The sequence below is a fragment of the Ptychodera flava genome, chromosome 22 (assembly GCF_041260155.1).
Source record: "Ptychodera flava strain L36383 chromosome 22, AS_Pfla_20210202, whole genome shotgun sequence".
Classification (NCBI taxonomy): domain Eukaryota; kingdom Metazoa; phylum Hemichordata; class Enteropneusta; family Ptychoderidae; genus Ptychodera; species Ptychodera flava.
In genome coordinates, this window is record NC_091949.1 from 28,460,381 (window position 1) to 28,477,349 (window position 16,969).

Here is a 16,969-nt window from a genome sequence, read left to right on the forward strand (position 1 = left end):
TCGGAAAGTTTTTGTTTTTTTTACGCCTAAGCGCTTGTTAGCTGAGGCTAATCAGACACACATAAGTTTAATCACGTTCCACCGATCAAGCTGATGAGGCTGCACGTGTGGACAACGAACCATGTGGCCATATATTACGCCTGTCACTACTACTTGCCGTCATCAAAGTAAATGATTACTCACAAGAGTGGCAGCTTTTTATTTGCTCTTTTGCATCAAAGCTGAACGCGTCACAGCAAATCCTTGCATTAATCATGGACAGTAGAGGGGGCCTCCCTCTACTGTCTAGGCATAAATGCATATAAGCTGGTAACCCTCAATTTTCACGGGTTGAAAGGGTTTTTGGCCCGACACTTCTGGCGGCGTTACTTGCATGAAAAGTTATTGATTTTGCTTTTCACATTGTTCCTGTCGCCACTAGATCATTATCGATATCTTACTTTGAAACGTTACTTTTAGATGATAAAGACTGCCAGTCTGAAGCTAATAGGGAGGCCCATGGTATAATAATAGTGTCAAATGGAATAAATCTGACTTTTAAAAAGGTCATAACATTTAAAGGAATGGATTTATAGTAATTATTTTTTGTGGGCAGAATCTCTGGTGTCATGTTAAGAGAGTCACATGGTCAGTGAAAATGACAAACGCTTAGATTTTACTAAAAATTGGGGCAAAATCCACCAATTTTGCTATTTTGTACATTGTAAATTGTAAAAAATGGGCAAAATTTGATTTTTTTTAATTAAGTGAGCTAGAATGCTGAAACTTTCAGAAAGTGTGACATTTTGGTTGAAATGAATCACACACGCAAAAAAATCCTGTCACATGGTCAATTATGTAAATTTATGCAAATTAGTTGTCAAAAAAATGATATTCTCGTGTGAAATTTGTCAACTTTTAGCTCCTGCTAGTTTAAAAACTAAATAAATTAAGTCTGATTTTATGAAATGTCTACTCAGCAAAGTATCCAAAGACAAGTAAAAAGCTCACTTTTAGAACACTTGACACCAAGAAAGCTGGTAAAATTGGGCCTAAAAGTTGCAAAAAAGCCAATTTTCAACACAAAAACTGGAGAAATTGCAAAGTTAGGGCAACTACAAAATCCATATATTTGAATTCCCGTTTTGAAATATATGGATTATCGGTTCTACCATTACTGTTCTGTAACATTTCATCAATCCAACCAATATGTATTAATCCTGAAGTGTTCAATTTTGGGTAACAAAATGCCAAATTTATTAATTTTACATAAGTTATGGCAACATTTTTACACATCATACCATTCATGTTCGAAGGGTCATTAATGCAAAACAAACTCTGTTGAAATGTATCTATATTATAGAACACACATATATAATGTGTGTGTTCTATAATACTGATATATATATATATATATATATATATATATATATATATATATATATATATATATATATATATATATATATATATAATATATATATATAAATAAGTATGAGAACACAAGTATGTTTGGTACCTATTACTCGAGTTTCAGGCATACACGCGAATGTCAGATGGGTAGATTTTAATATATATATATATATATATATATATAATATATATATATATATATATATATATATATATATATATATTAAAATATACCCATCTGACATTATATATATATATATATATATATATATATATACACACACACAAAAGATTTCAATATATACACATACGTATATATATATATATATATATATATATATATATATATATATATATATATATATATATATATATATATATATATATATATATATATATACACATACACAATCACCTAAGTGTAAAAGTGATCAAAATTTGGTCAATAAATGCAAAATTTCATGCTTTTATTTTCCTTGATGCAAGTTTCAGGTAATTTGACAACGAAAGGTGGAATCAGTCAATCTTCTACCGATATTACAACACACCAAATATTATTATATAGGGCTTAGCCCTTGAAGTTGCACAGCAGATAAAGATTAGAAATTTTATTGTGCAGAGTTAACACTTCAATAAAATATAACTGTCAACTGGCAATAAGCAGCAGCCAGCCATTTGCAGGCATAGTCAGAGTGCAGCACCCCGCTGGGCATGGCGACGAATGAGTCATACAATCTTGTGTTCTCTGTGCACATGATGTCACATTCAGATGTTTCTGCACTTTCTATTTTACAGGATAATGATAAGGTATATTTTATATCAAAAACGTATTCTCATCTGGTAATAGCACAGATATTGTTGACCATAAATGTTTTGAACATTCCAAAATCAAACATGCCATTCATGGCAGCACACATCGCGACTGTTGTCACATTACTGGTTGGCACATTAACCCTTTTAGGCCTGAATTTCCTTGGACTTTGACTTCTGTATAAACTTTAGCAATGCTCTCAGAAAGTCATGCAAAGGATTTAATATTGCATGAAGGTTAATCCCTATTGCTAGTACAGAACACTGTATAATTGATTGGATGATAAACTAACAAGTACAGGCAAACTGACTTGGGTGTCTGTCAGTTCATTTGACCCTGACTGAAATTTCTACAATGAACTTACATGTCTGTCATAGGCAGAGCTGACCAAGCCAGGATACCAAGACAATGCCAGAGGTTTGTAGAGATTTCAGCCAGGGATCTCATTTGTTTATGACTAAATCCATCCACATGCAGCAAAATTTGAGTCTGACAAACAAATAAACCTAATTGCAATATTAAAGTTCTTATTTGACTTTCTGGGAGCATTGCTAAATATTATCAATATACATGTATGCAATATATTGTCAGGCTTGAAGGGTTAAAAACCTACACATGCATAGTCAATAAGCTGCTACACCAAATCTATAAGACAGTTTGGAGATCTTCCTCAGATGAGCCACTCAACATCCTGACTATATTTTCAAATTGTATACTAGCGTAGTGGAGATGAAGAAAATCACAGTGCATGAGTGGTTGCTGGAAGTTGTTGACAGGTTCACAGCACTAACTGACCTGAAATGCAACAAATAAAAATTCCGTCAGTACTTATTTACAGTGATTTAAGTTTAAAGCAACTAACTACATGGCAAATATATACACCCAGAAGAAGTGACCCAATAATATGTTTACTTACAAATACCACAATTGATGATAAATAATATTGTAATTTTGTGACATATACAATTGAAACAAGGGACCCCTAAAATGCTTAATATACTTTTGATTACTTTAAATAAAATATATTCAAGCTCTGTTCAGGTAAAAATTCTGAACGTACACCAACAAACTGTACGATTATTTGATGCATCATAAACACAACTAGTAATTCTTTTGTATTACTTCAGCTGCATTAATTCAATGCAAATGCATATGGGTGCAAAATAAAAGCCTAAACTACATAATGTGAAAATTAAATGGATTAATCACTAAAATCACAACTATACAATTCAAGCACACCAATAACTATGATTGACTTTAAAAAAAACAATATAAAAATGACCTTTTTTATGTCCTCTTTGAATTAAAAATGGCTTATTTTTCAAAAACACGTTAATTTTTTTTTAATTTAAAACTCAAAAATCACACAGGAAAGTCAGCTTCAACAGCGCAACCAATGCCATGTCATACCGTACAGCTCTGAACAGTATCGTATAATTGAAACGATGATTTGTGAACGCAAAACTATCATTTATTTGTCTTGGATAAAACTCTAGGTTACACAAATCACAACAGACACACGGAAATTCGATGTAACCGGGACGACACTCCCTCTGAACACAAGGTCACACTGTTCGCACGTCAAACGTTTCACCATGAATGGCGTAGTCATGAATGAATTATTTGCCGATCGCGGACGTGACCGTCCCGCAAAAACTGAATTGATCGCTATCTGTCCAAAGTTTCTATGGAAATATTCACAAATTGAGCAAATGAGAAGAATTAGTTCTTCAAACTTTCTAGAAACGCACTGAAATCGTGTCCAATGAACCACAACTCACCGTGACGCATCGTTCATGAAGCCACGCTTCTGCAGCACATCGCTCGGTACCGGTTCACTACATGCCCAGTGCCAGTGTCATCACTCGCTCCAATCGCTGACCTTCAGTACATCGTTCAACTTCAAGTCGCGCATACAATTTTGCACAGAATGACTAAAAACTTGCCAAAAATGGAGTATATAAACAAAATGTTTAAATCGTAGTAGCTGCAGCGTGAATTTCTAAGGTCTTGCTAAAATATCTTCGAATTAAAACTTCCGTCTGTTCAACAACATCAAACTTACGGAAGATGGCGTCGACAACAAATGCAGACCCCCTAGTTTTATTGTGCTGCTCATGAGCTTTAAAAAGAACTATTTTCATTGGCTGTAGACCAAAAACTGGGACTGCGATCTCCAATCAAAGACAACATTACAAATTCATTGAAGTAACTGGGGCCGCGGAGTATGAGCGATTTTCCTGGATACAACGGGACGCGTTCAACACACTATGAACGCGTACGTGCAGAGTGAGCTTATCGGATATTAAACATCCGATTTTTTGGCTTACAAAGCGAAATAAAAATAAAAGAAAATATGAAATAAAATCAGTTTTTTTCTGCAGATTTCAAAAATGCAATTTGTTTTAATATTTTTCAATTCTTCATGGTGTATTTTTCGATCAAAAATCGAAGTTATTGAAAGAAACACGTGTAAATGTATGTGGGCCTCCCTATCTGAAGGACTAAGCCGACTGCAATTGCGGTCATATAAATAAGTAAAGCTTTCTCTCGAGATTGAGCGTTCTGTATAGGACCGCGCTCGATTCCTAATAGTCGAAACCGACGTTTGGTATGCAGTGTCCGATTTCTTTAACAGACTGCCTGACTGACAAACATTAAATCACAGTCCCTCCACCCACTGTGATTGAATGTTGTAATTTCTGAAGCACGTGTGTTTCACCCCATATAGCCGTTTCTTTGACTGAAGGGTACACGAAACGTAGGCCTACATAAACTTACAGTATTAGTGCAATACACTGTAGAAGTCAGTTCTCGCTTCCACTCTCTTTGATATTGCAATCATGGAGGTAATGGTACAACTATGTCCTGTAAATCGCAAAAATCACACGCGTAGATACCGATACCTTAGCATGTTACACGATTAGTAAGTGACGTTATGCTAGCAAGTACTTCGCTTTTACAAATACAAAGTTTCAACAGAATTTTGATGTTCTAACGGGTTACGGATATTTGACTCAACATTACTGACGGGCCTTATCCGATGCATAAGCTTAGCTTAACCATAGCGAATCAAAGGAAAGCCAGGGCTGGTGTAGTTATTGGTTGAATCAAGGCTGTACCGGCGCAGCATACTTCCCAGAATTCTAGGATAAATTGGCCAAGAGGGGACATCTGTGCGGTCGTATAGATCATAATAGTCCATAGGGTGCTGAAGCCAAAGGTCTTCAAGACTTCTTTCATACGGGCATAGTTGCTCTTGCTGGTGCCAACGCTAGAGAGCTTGCTGTAAAGACCCTGCACCCTAGTGAGAGGGGCTTCAAAGTCAGCGTGTATCACAAAGTGGGTGGGGAATTGCTTTTGGTAGTTCTTCAAGGCAAGCTTGTTTTTGTCATCTGCCGGCATCTTGACCCTATGGCCGCCTTTCTGATGTCCCAGCAAACAGGCTTGTGGGCCTCCAGCAGTGCCACGCTGGTGAAGCAGTGAAGGCAGCGCACTCAGCAGTACTTACATTCCTTGTACTTTGTCTTGTACTTTGTGTGGTCGTACAGCGGTCTGTTTAGGTCATAAACCCAGGTGTGTAGTGCGATTTCAAAACCGCCTTTATAAACAGCACATTAATCTGGGGCATTCGTGTGGGCTACTAAACAATAAGATGGACAATGGCGATGCCATTGTCCCAGATAAACATGTTGATGCCTAGGCCTCCTTGTCTCTTCATCTTACTAATCTAGCTGAGAGCAGTTTGTTTGTCGATGCCTGCAAAAGTCCTGTCAAGGCCATCTTCATTGGGTAGTTTGTCGGCCTTTAGCGATCCTTCTCTGGAGGAGGGCCCAGCAAAGACAGTCGTCATCTAGGTTTATCAGGTTCATTATTCCCTTTATTATCTGAGAGCTACTTGTAGAGGGAGGTAGGAGCTGCCTCTCAATTGCGGATATGGAACCCATATCCGGCCTGAGGTCGTTGACCCCCTCAATCACCCATCCTAAGTACACCCCTCTGTGTCCATCTTTCTATGAGATTAGTGAAGGTCACATTATGCTCTATATCATCTCTCAATCTCTCAGGAGTATCTATTGCCATTGTGGAAGACGGGGTGCATTAATTATGTGTTTCCAACCAATTTGTCTAATCTAAGGCATACCAAAAGCACAAAAAGGAATTTCAAGCTACATAACTCCATTACTCCCTTAACTGTTCCTGATCTGGAGGAATGCATCACCCAGGAAGGATTTGGGTCTGCCCCTAGAGGATTTCTTTTGGCAGCATCCATCTGCCATCTCCGGTCTAAGCCCTACATCACATGACACTAGCGATTGAAAGCAAGGCTTTCGTTTTCATCTTTAGGAGCTCTCACGGGCATCGGACGCGACAGGGTTATTCTGATCAGTTGATGAACCTTTATAACATCTCTCTTCATAAAATTACATATTTTTACTACAGCTAAATTTCCAGGGGTATCCTGGAAATAATGCTTTTTCCAAACACCTCCTAACGGACATCTATTGCAGCCAGCTGTGTCTTTTCCTTTTTAAATTCCCTCTTTTCTTTCTTGAGCCGTTAGCCCTTGGTGGTATATTAATCACCTCACTTTTGTAACCACAACTCCCATAGAGAGACAGCTTGTTTGCCTCCCACTTCCACACACATGACAAGGGCTCAAGTGCGATCCATTCTTGACTTGGAGCTCAGAGCTCCGTGTTATTTTCTTTCTTCATTGCTTTGTTTTGGGTAACTTATATCACTGTATATTTAATTGGGTACGAGAAAAACAGGGGAAAGCCCATTTTATCTCTTCACCTTCTGATCTGAATTTAAAAATAGGTGTTGGGAAATTTAAAAACGGTAATACAGTTACAAGACTAGTGTATGGTCTTAAATCTTGTTTAGGGCTTTAAAATGGAAATAACGGCAAGTGAATTTCTGAAATACAAGCGAGATGTTTGAAATCAGAAAATAATACCGTTGAGAGGCGAACTGCGCCAGAACACATCGTCTTATACTATTAACCTTAATTCTGCAAAATTTTGAATCATTCAAGTCGGAAAAATAATAACACATTTTAAGGAAGCTGATGTTCTGTTTCCTATCATTAACATTTATTCGTGCACATATTATAGTTAGTTGACAGCAGTTTTAGCTGGAAACGATAGAAAAATGGTGTGGTTACACTGTACAACCTCATTTAAAATGACATGCTTAACTGCACTTAAGTCTCAATAATTACTTGTCTCAAGGAATAAATCAGTTGTTAAGTTCACTTGTGAGTCAGTAAAAATTGTATATTACGAAAGATTCAAATATTGCTAATCTTGTCTTACAGTTTGCTTGACGCAGATGCGGCTTCAAAAGTTATTTCGATCACGATTTTGATTTCACAGTATTCATTTAAAATGAAGTTAACAGAAAAAGCCGACATACTTTCCTGTGGTTCAACAAAAAAAGATCTTAAACCAGGAACATTGTTTACCATAAATCTTTTCCTGTTAAGTAGACACTCATAAAAAACTTAAAGAACGCCAGGAAATGGTCACATACATGTCAATAAACTGCCTTCTAATTATTAATTTCCTTTGAGTCCATTTTTCTTAGTTCAAAATAAGTTATTGCATTCTAACCTCTCCCACAATATAGGAGATATAATTCAAGAAGCATGTGGTCAAAACATTGCCTTCTTCGGTTTACAAGACCATGGAAAATCTTCGACCATCAATACTTTCTACAGGGTATGTTATACTTAATGTCATTGATTGATATCATTTAACATGAAATACACTAGGCTCGTTTTTCTTTTAACAAAATAAAAACATCATTGCATAAATAACAGAAAAACAATCATTGCATAGCACTTAATTTGAAAGAATAATGTATTTGCCTTACACTGAGCTTTTTTGCTGTACGGAAAAACTCACTTTTTGCCAATGTCTATATAATGCAACTACAGTGTTTAGGGAATAATCTTCTTTCTCAATAGGCACTGACAGAGAAGCAATCTCCTCTGGCAATTACTTTTCCGAAGGGAACACCAGGCACAATGGTGTACGGTCGTTACCACATCAAATTTGAAGGTAGCGAAGATGAATTTACATGTGTGATGTCCCTGGACATGGTCTTATGAGAGCATATTATCATAGTGACGATGATGGTCTGAAAAGACTGAGCAAATATATTCTTAAAGGCAAAGCAATAGAAGGGAAGCGTCTCCCAATTGGACCAATGCAACGAATGGGTCGATCGTACACTGACAAAGCAATACATGCTATCGTGTACATTCACAACTGCACAGTTCCAATGAAAGCCAGCTCCACCAGCATTGTTATCGACAACCAGGATGAAATATGGTAAGAGAATAATATAGTAAGCATATCTCATTCACAACTTAATGTATAATGTCGGGCTGGTATGTTCTCTGCCGATTGAAGTGTTATCTGGGAATGTCTTAAACTTGATAGCTGACTGACCTTTCATTGAAACGCTTAACTGCTGAGCTTAGGGGGTTGCTGCATCTAACACAGCGCATTTTGCTCAAAAAAAAAAATACTTTTTTACAAATATTCATAGTACACTTTTAAATGAATTTATTAACCAAGATTGAAATATGGTTGAGTTCACCTTTTAGCTTGTCAAGTAGTTGTAAGTTGCGTGATGCAGAAGTGTTAATTTATGCAAATGCATGCATATCACCGATTTCCTGGCTTCTTTTTTCCTCCCAATGTCAAAACTTATAAAAGAATTCAACTCCACTTTGGCTGGGTGCAATTTCTGAAATTTTCACATTATGTTCTTTAAATGGCATATAACAAAACGGTTATTTTGTTTGGCATTTTCATTTTGCTAATCGTGATTTTAATTACTTTTTTGAGTGTTTGTTCTTCAACCCTTACCATTTTAGTACTCTTCTTTCAAGTGAAATAGCATCAAGTTTTTGACTTAAATTAATCTTATCATTAATACAAAAATTGAGGCTTTTTACCTCAAATATACACCAACTTCATCCTCTTCCTTCGAGTAAGTACAGCTAACATACTAAACTTCAGACTCTCTGCTTCTTTGAAAATATACAGTATGAGGGGATTTCCTTGTCATCTTTGATGAGAAATATTGCATTGAAAAAACTCTGTTAGCAACATGCAGCTCCACCTTAAACTGTCATAACATAATGGTATATACTTCAAATTGCCCAATTACCTGACAGTACGAGGATTGTAAGATTCATGTTCTGTCTTTATAAATCCAATCTGCTTTCCCTCAATTGGTGTCCCTGACTTTCTGATGGCTTGTCCTTAAGGAATAAATATTACATTGACTAATACAAACCGTCTTGCCTTCTTAATGAAACTGATCTGTTTCCTCATTCACCTGAATGAGTTTGAACTTCTTATCCTTTATAAGTAACATAGCACCCAACGTCAGGCAAGGCGTAAACATATAATGTGACGTGCTGTGCATACTTGTACCAAAATCAGCTCGGACTACAGGAAAGTGAACACTCTAACAAAGACAGACACTTTCCCAATTCCGAGGATTGATGATTGCATCGATCGAGTGGGAAAAACCAAATATGTGACCAAATTTATATCTACTAAAGGGATTTTGGCAAGTCCCTCTGACAGATCGTGCTCGTGAAAAATCCACCTTTGTTACACTAGAAGAGTTATTCCGGTGCTAGGTGGTGCCATTTTGAATGAAGAGCTCGCCTGCAACGCTCCAACCGACGTCATATCCGGTCTAAAAGCTTACGTCAATGACGTTGTCTTGTACAGTGACACCTGAGAGGAACACATCAAACTCATGCGGAAGTTCTTTGAGAGGCTGAGCAAAGCAATGTTGACTGTCAACCTTGCAAAAGTAAAGTTATTTTGGTCAGAACAATGCCAACAGGCATTTGATACACTTAAAGCCATACTTCAAAGTGCTCCAGTCTTGTCTGCACCAGATTTCAGTATGCCATTCAAATTAGCTGTAGATGCTAGTGATACGGCTGCTGGTGCTGTTTTATTGCAAGAGGATAGTCATTGGATAGATCATCCTGTTTGCTACTTTTCATGCAAATTTAACAAATCCCAGAGAAACTACTCTACAATTGAAAAAGAGTGTTTATCTTTGATATTAGCTTTACAGCATTTTGAAGTTTATGTTACTTCTTCAAATCAGTCAACAGTGGTTTATATTGATCACAACCCTCTTGTTTTCTACAGAAATTAAAAGGCAAAAATCAGAGATTGCTCAGATGGAGTTTAATGTTACAGGAGTTTAATCTTGACATTAGACATATCAAGGGCAGAGACAATTTAATTGCAGACTGCCTCTCTCGTATTTAGAGTTTATTGTTGTTCAAATTTTAATATCACATTTGTAAAAGAAAGATTTTTCTTTGAAAAATTTTCTTTTTTGAAGAGGGGATGTGTTATGTAGGTCATTTTACCCCAACACTCATGACCTGAGTTTAATTAGTCTAGAAACATTCCAAGGTCACTGTCCTTCTCGACCTCACGACCTTGAATTCAATTAGTCGTGTTTGGAATGTTCTGGAAATTTAATTAGTTGTGTAGGAGAGATAATTTTAGAGCAGTAATTAGCACGTCAATAAGAGTTATAAATTGTTCTTATATGCTCTATAAATAACCACATGAGTATAAATAAGGAACCGGCACAGCTTGCAGTCAGACATTTCAGGATGGTGTGTCTTGCGTGTTACTTCAACTCTTAGGAAACTCCAGCAGTATAAATTTCAAGACTTTTCAAGAACTTCACTGCCACGCTGGTTTTTACAATGAACTTTGTGCAACTTCAAGCCTGCAAGCCAAAGGAGATCCTGTCCATTTACCCGACTGACTGATGCAACTCCAAGACTGGGGCTTTACCGTCTCAGCTGAGATAAGTAGCCTGTACACTTTTACAGTCTGTATTCTATCCCTGACTTAATAATTAGTTTTATTTTTCGTAAAAAAATTTGTTTTAAAAGGAAACTGCTGAGTTCACCTTTTGCTTGTTTTCTTTCACGTAACACTAGCCCTTCATCATATGAAAACCTGGATTAATGTCTGTATTTCAAAGAGTTATCAGGCATTCAGCTAGCTTGATTGTCAGATGTCAGAGGCAAGGACTGCTGATAGAGGAGTTCCTTTCTAATTGTCACATGTTGATTGAGCTTAAGTGACAACAATTTTTTGTATATGAAAGTGGAAGCATCTTTTTTGGGATGTTGAAAATCACTCTACATTACAAATTGCTGATGCGTTTTCAAGATTGCCTTTGGGTATTATTATTCCAGGTTGAACTGAATGAAGTTGTGTTTGCTACTCGTGATTAGTATTTTTCATGCAGATGACCTCATACCAAACTGCCTGCTGTGACGAACATTAGCCATGCTCGATGGGAGGGGTATATGTTCAGTGATGGCATGTTAAGCTGTGGAATGGAGATGGGTTGAGTAAATTCTTGCCTTGGGTTACTGTCTAAAGATTGCTTGATCTAAGAATATTTGCAAAAGGAATTTGTTAACTTGCTCTGTCTACCCCATCATCGTATTGAGGGTGTATTGGAAGACAAACACATTTGTTCCATATGAATATGGTTAGGTGTGGTGTCCTTTGCCTCCATATCCCGTTTCAGAATATTTTGACTTGTGCAGATGTTTTCCATTGCCTGCATATCATAACAATGGAATTAAGTCAGTGAGACTAATTATTCAACCACAGAAAGTATCATAGAATCGTGTTTGGCTTCGCAGCTTCAGGTTTTTTCCCCCAGGCTGTATCATTTGTGAATCGGGTTATCTGCAAAGAGGGAGTGAAACTATAACTTGTGTTACAAGATGACCGAAAATCATACAAGTAATCCTCGCATCTAGAGCTCAGGCCCCTCAAGCTAGACATTCTTAATGTAGATTCTGAAAATTCTACATCGCTATGGGCCCGGGACGAACACACTCAAGAAACTCGTATCACGTTTGACTCTCTTTAATTCTTTTAAAACTGCATATACACACATGCAAACTCAATACAGGGTGTAAGAGGGCGATAAAACAATGTCACTTTTCTATAAACTTTATAGACAGTGCTCAGTTGATGTCTGGATCGGTCGCGAAGTTGGAAAGACTGTGCCAGAGGATGGATGGATGGTGCCACTTTTGTTCCCACACATTCAGCGGGCGAAAGGTTTCTTTCCATACAAATATTTAGACTCGGTTGACAGACTGGAAGAGCGGGAGTTCCCACCGAGACACCAATTTCATAGCAAACTGACGGATAAGGGGATTTCAGAGTTCGACCACGAACACGCATTGCAAGTATGGGACGAAGTGGGATGCCAGACAATTGAAGATTATATGGAATTCTATTGTGAGACCGACGTTCTCCTCCTTGCTAACGTGTTCGAAAATTTCTGTGACACATGTTTAGAAGCATATAAGTTAGACCAGCCCCTGCATGTCAGCGCCCGGCTTGACATGGGATGCTATGTTACTTTACACGGGTAATAAGTTTATGCTCATCCAAGATGCTGAGCAGATGACTTTCATTCAGAGGGGAATTCAGGGTGCTATCAGTCAATGTAATATTCATTACTTACTGACAAATCATCCAGCTTACGTGACAGATGACACTGGCGGGAAATACGATCCAAGTCAGCCGTTGTCCGAAATAAAATATCTTGATGCTAATAATCTTTATGGATGGGCAATGAGTCAACCAATGCCAGTGGGGGACTTCATTGGATGACGAGGGAAGAGTGGCTAGAGTGCGGGGCAGGATTGGATTGGGGCGCTGGCGTCCGATTTCCACTCTGCTTTCTAGAAGTTGACTTAGAATACCCTGCCGAATTACACGAAGAACATCGTGATCTATCTCTCATGCCACATCACTATGAATTTCCAAGGCGGCTGGGTACTCAACTGATCACAAGTGTATTTGACAGAGAGCGGTACATCTTATATTACAAATTACTCGAATTCTTTCTTCAAAAGGGGATGCGACTGAAAAAATACATCGAGCGCTTGCCTTTGAAGAGGCACGGTGTCTTGCGGAATATATTGACTTGAACACTCAAATCAGAGCAAAGGGAAAGACAGACTGTGAAAATAATTTCTATAAACTGATGAATAATGCGATGTTCGGCAAGACAATAGAAGATGTTCGAAAGTATAGAGACTTTAAATTTGTGGTGGGTCAGGGTAGTACTGATAGAGGTCGTAAAAAAATTCAGAAGTATAATCCAAAGATGAAACATATAACTATCATAACTAGTGAAGAGGGTGGCGATTCATGTGACAGTGCCCTACTGAATCGAAAACGGATGAACACCGATATGTAAAACCAGTTTTCATTGGTGCGGAAGTGCTTGAACTTTCTAAGCTGCTTATGTATGAGACGCATTACAATTACTTTCGTGAACGGTTCCTGGAATACGATTAGCCTACATAGATACTGACAGTTTCATATACAGCATACCTCTTCCATCCCAAGACGTGACCTTTAATGATATAGTCCGAGAAGATGTGGAAAAGAATGGTAAGGAAATGATATATGATACTAGTGGGATAGGTGGTCGCATGATAGCCTCCGATTTCCAAAAGATTAATAAAAAGGTGATAGGTAAATTTAAAGATGAGTTGAATGGAGAACCTATTCTTGAATTTGTCGGCATTATATTCGTTCGAAATTGTATGCCTATAGTACCCCAACTTCGGAGACGAAAAAATAAGGGGATAAAAGATGTCTGTGTTAGTCAACATATAATCTTTAAAGACTTTAAGGATCTGTTTAAAACTGGTGCGTTCTGAAGGAAGGAGGCCGAGCGGGCACATTTTGTATAATTTGTACGGAAAGCTGGTGAAATCCGTAGTAAAAAACGTAGTAAAATCATGATGACAGCTAATGATATCAAAAGTGTGCAGTATATAATGAAGACACGGGTAAATGGCAGGCAGAAAACAGATCCGATGGGCCGGATGCCTCCGGGTCCTACGGAATCCCTACTGAGTTAACTTTCATAACCATTTAAACCATAGAGCCTCATGTAACGCTCGAGAGGGGGACTAAACCCTTCCTGTTTTTGAATTTCTAGTGCCTGCTTGAATATGTTTTGAATAAGGTCTGAGGCATTTTCTGTTGTTGTACCTTTTTCTTGTATTTGTGTAAGCAACTGCTTATATTGAACGTAATAATGTTTATATTTCTCACGTCTTTTTGATACTCCTGTTTTCCCTTGTATTACATCAATAACAACACCTGGTATAGGAGTTAAGGCTAACAGTACTGGTACTGTTGGAATGGCTGCTATGACAGCAGAACTTACAAGAATTCCCTTAGTAATATTAAGAGCGATATCAATTCGATCTATCAATTTATAACTGAGGCGATATGCAGCACTAGTTTTTTCGATATAGTGAGCCAATTGTTCAACACTTTCAACAACTGAGATGTGCGTTTTTACCGTATATGTAATGGATGATAAAAATAATTGTAGTAATATAGAGACAGAGAGGAGGAAGAGAGAGAAAATATAGATCTCCAGAATTTAGGTGATACAAATTTGGATGATGATGATGCTGCTACTGCTGAAACATCTTTTATCGACGATGATGCCTTTGCAAACCCCGACCTTTACTGGATAGCTCATGCGATAGCCTGCAGGTGGATTGTTTGACAACAGACAGGAGAACTCACAAAGCAAATGGCTAACCAATACTTAGATATTAATATGATTACTGATCGGTATAAACGAGGTTTACTGTATTTGAACACAAGTATTAGGGGTGGAGAGCTATATTATAAAGAAGTCAGGTTGACAACAGATAATGGAAGGAGGTATTTACAGCCATAAAAGGTAATGGAGCTGCAGAAGTTAAAAGAGAAATACTAGGTCTGGATTCAGATGTGACACTTCCATTGACTGCTGAAAAAGCCAAACAATTATTGAGAAGACTGGTTATGAAACTGAAACCCGAAGACATGGGACAACTCAGAGATAGATAACAAACTTACGAGAAGAGTTTAGCTATAATGCTGATGAAATACATGCTATCGGAAATAAAATCGATGAATGGAATAATGTAAACCCCAACTATAGAGCTTTTGTTGATGAATTAAAGATTGAGAATATGCGTCTTAAGGAGCTGAAAGAGTGAAAGAGTTAAAATTCTGTCAGACAAAAGAGAAAAAGAAAAACAGTTAAAGGAAATTCCTGAAACTGATACCGAAGAAAAAGAAAAAAACGAAAAAGAACAAGCTGAACTCAAAACAAGAGAAGCTAAAGTTAACTACCGAATTGAAAACGAACATGATAAGATCAGTGGGGCATGTGAAAGACTGGCGCCGACTAGGTCTCTTCTTGATGTAATTTCCGATCCAGAATTGTCACTCAGGCTGAAGCTGACAGAGTTATTTAAGCGGAATGGTATAACAATTGCTGCATTACTTACTGCCCTTGGAATGACAATAACAACAATTGCCCTGGCTGTGACTAAAGGAGGACGGTCAGCTGGAACTGGTGGCTCTGAAGCAAATAATGGTTCAGGCCCGCCCAAAGTATACACAAAAGTGAAACACATTGTAAAGCAATTTGGTGAATGGTTTAAAACATTGGCCGCAAAAAGTGCTGCTGAAATACCATGTTTAATCGGCTCCCTTGTCAGTTTTCTATTAAAAACAGCAGGTTCAGTTGTCGGATTTGTTGGAGAACAGCTATGGATATTTTTAACAGGTTTAACATCAGTAATAATAAACAAAATTACGTATTGATATATGACCACACATGTTTGGCAAAAAGACTATTACAAAGATTCTTTCTAAAAATAAAGACCTCTTTGGTTTATCTATCGAATTAGAATGGTGTAAACTCCGGCGGGTAAATCGTCATATCCTTCGAGCAAATCCAAGTGTGAGACTCAAAGATGATAATCTATATCATAACATATTAGCTTTCGTGAAGGAATGTCAAAAGACTAACTTCTTTATTTAAGTGACTAGAATTCATAAACGTTTTCCAAGAGGCGGAAGATGACCAGGAGTGTCATCATTTAACAAAAATATTGGGTTCTTCGATTGATTCGCGACACAGGTGATTGATTTATCTTTCAGTCAGATGGAAATATTTATGTTAAGATGTGATTTATTTTATTTTGACTCTAAATTTTTTCTTCTACGTTACTATATACAATAAACGAAGTGAAAATTCTGTACGATAGATCATTATAACTGACTTTCAGCAACCGAATACTGCAGGGAACAAAGGCAGTAAGGACCCATCATGTGCTTATCCATAATCCAAGTGATGCAAAGCTTGTCTAAAGTTAAAAAGTGGGGTAGTCCTAGTTCCGGATACTTTAGATTTGGTTTTTGATCTCGTAGTAACGGGCCATGAAAATAATCGAGTAGTAGCAAAATGTGGTGGAGCGCATGGTCCTCAAATTTGAGGGGCAGGAACTTTTCAATCTGAATAATTACCATCTCATTGAATGTTATCGTGATCTCTTCAAACATAAAAAAGAGATCAAACATGACGCTTTACGGAATGCAGAACGACAATCTTAGAAAATTAAGAAGTGGCGCAAAGAATGCAGATGCCGCCGTCACTGATGACAATTACTTGTTAATGTATATAAAACAAAAAAAGCTATCGATTGACCCATCCCTTCATCACAGGCCACGGGGTAACCTATCCAGTGGCATTAGGTAGCCATATATAATGGGAAATTACACTTGCGTCCTCTTACCAATTAATTAAATCATCCGATGTACATGGGTATTCTTTTCAAAACATTCA

At 37.4% G+C, this 16,969-nt stretch overlaps 1 long non-coding RNA gene across 1 annotated transcript; it reads right to left on the minus strand.

The window, feature by feature from the left end:
- Positions 1 to 1,842: 1,842 nt before the first annotated feature.
- Positions 1,843 to 4,574, minus strand: LOC139123119 (uncharacterized). Its single transcript, XR_011549599.1, has 2 exons — positions 3,985 to 4,574; positions 1,843 to 2,998 (listed from the first exon to the last, which is right to left on the minus strand). It is a non-coding gene; the product is annotated as an uncharacterized lncRNA (long non-coding RNA).
- Between the last annotated feature and the right edge of the window lie 12,395 nt (positions 4,575 to 16,969).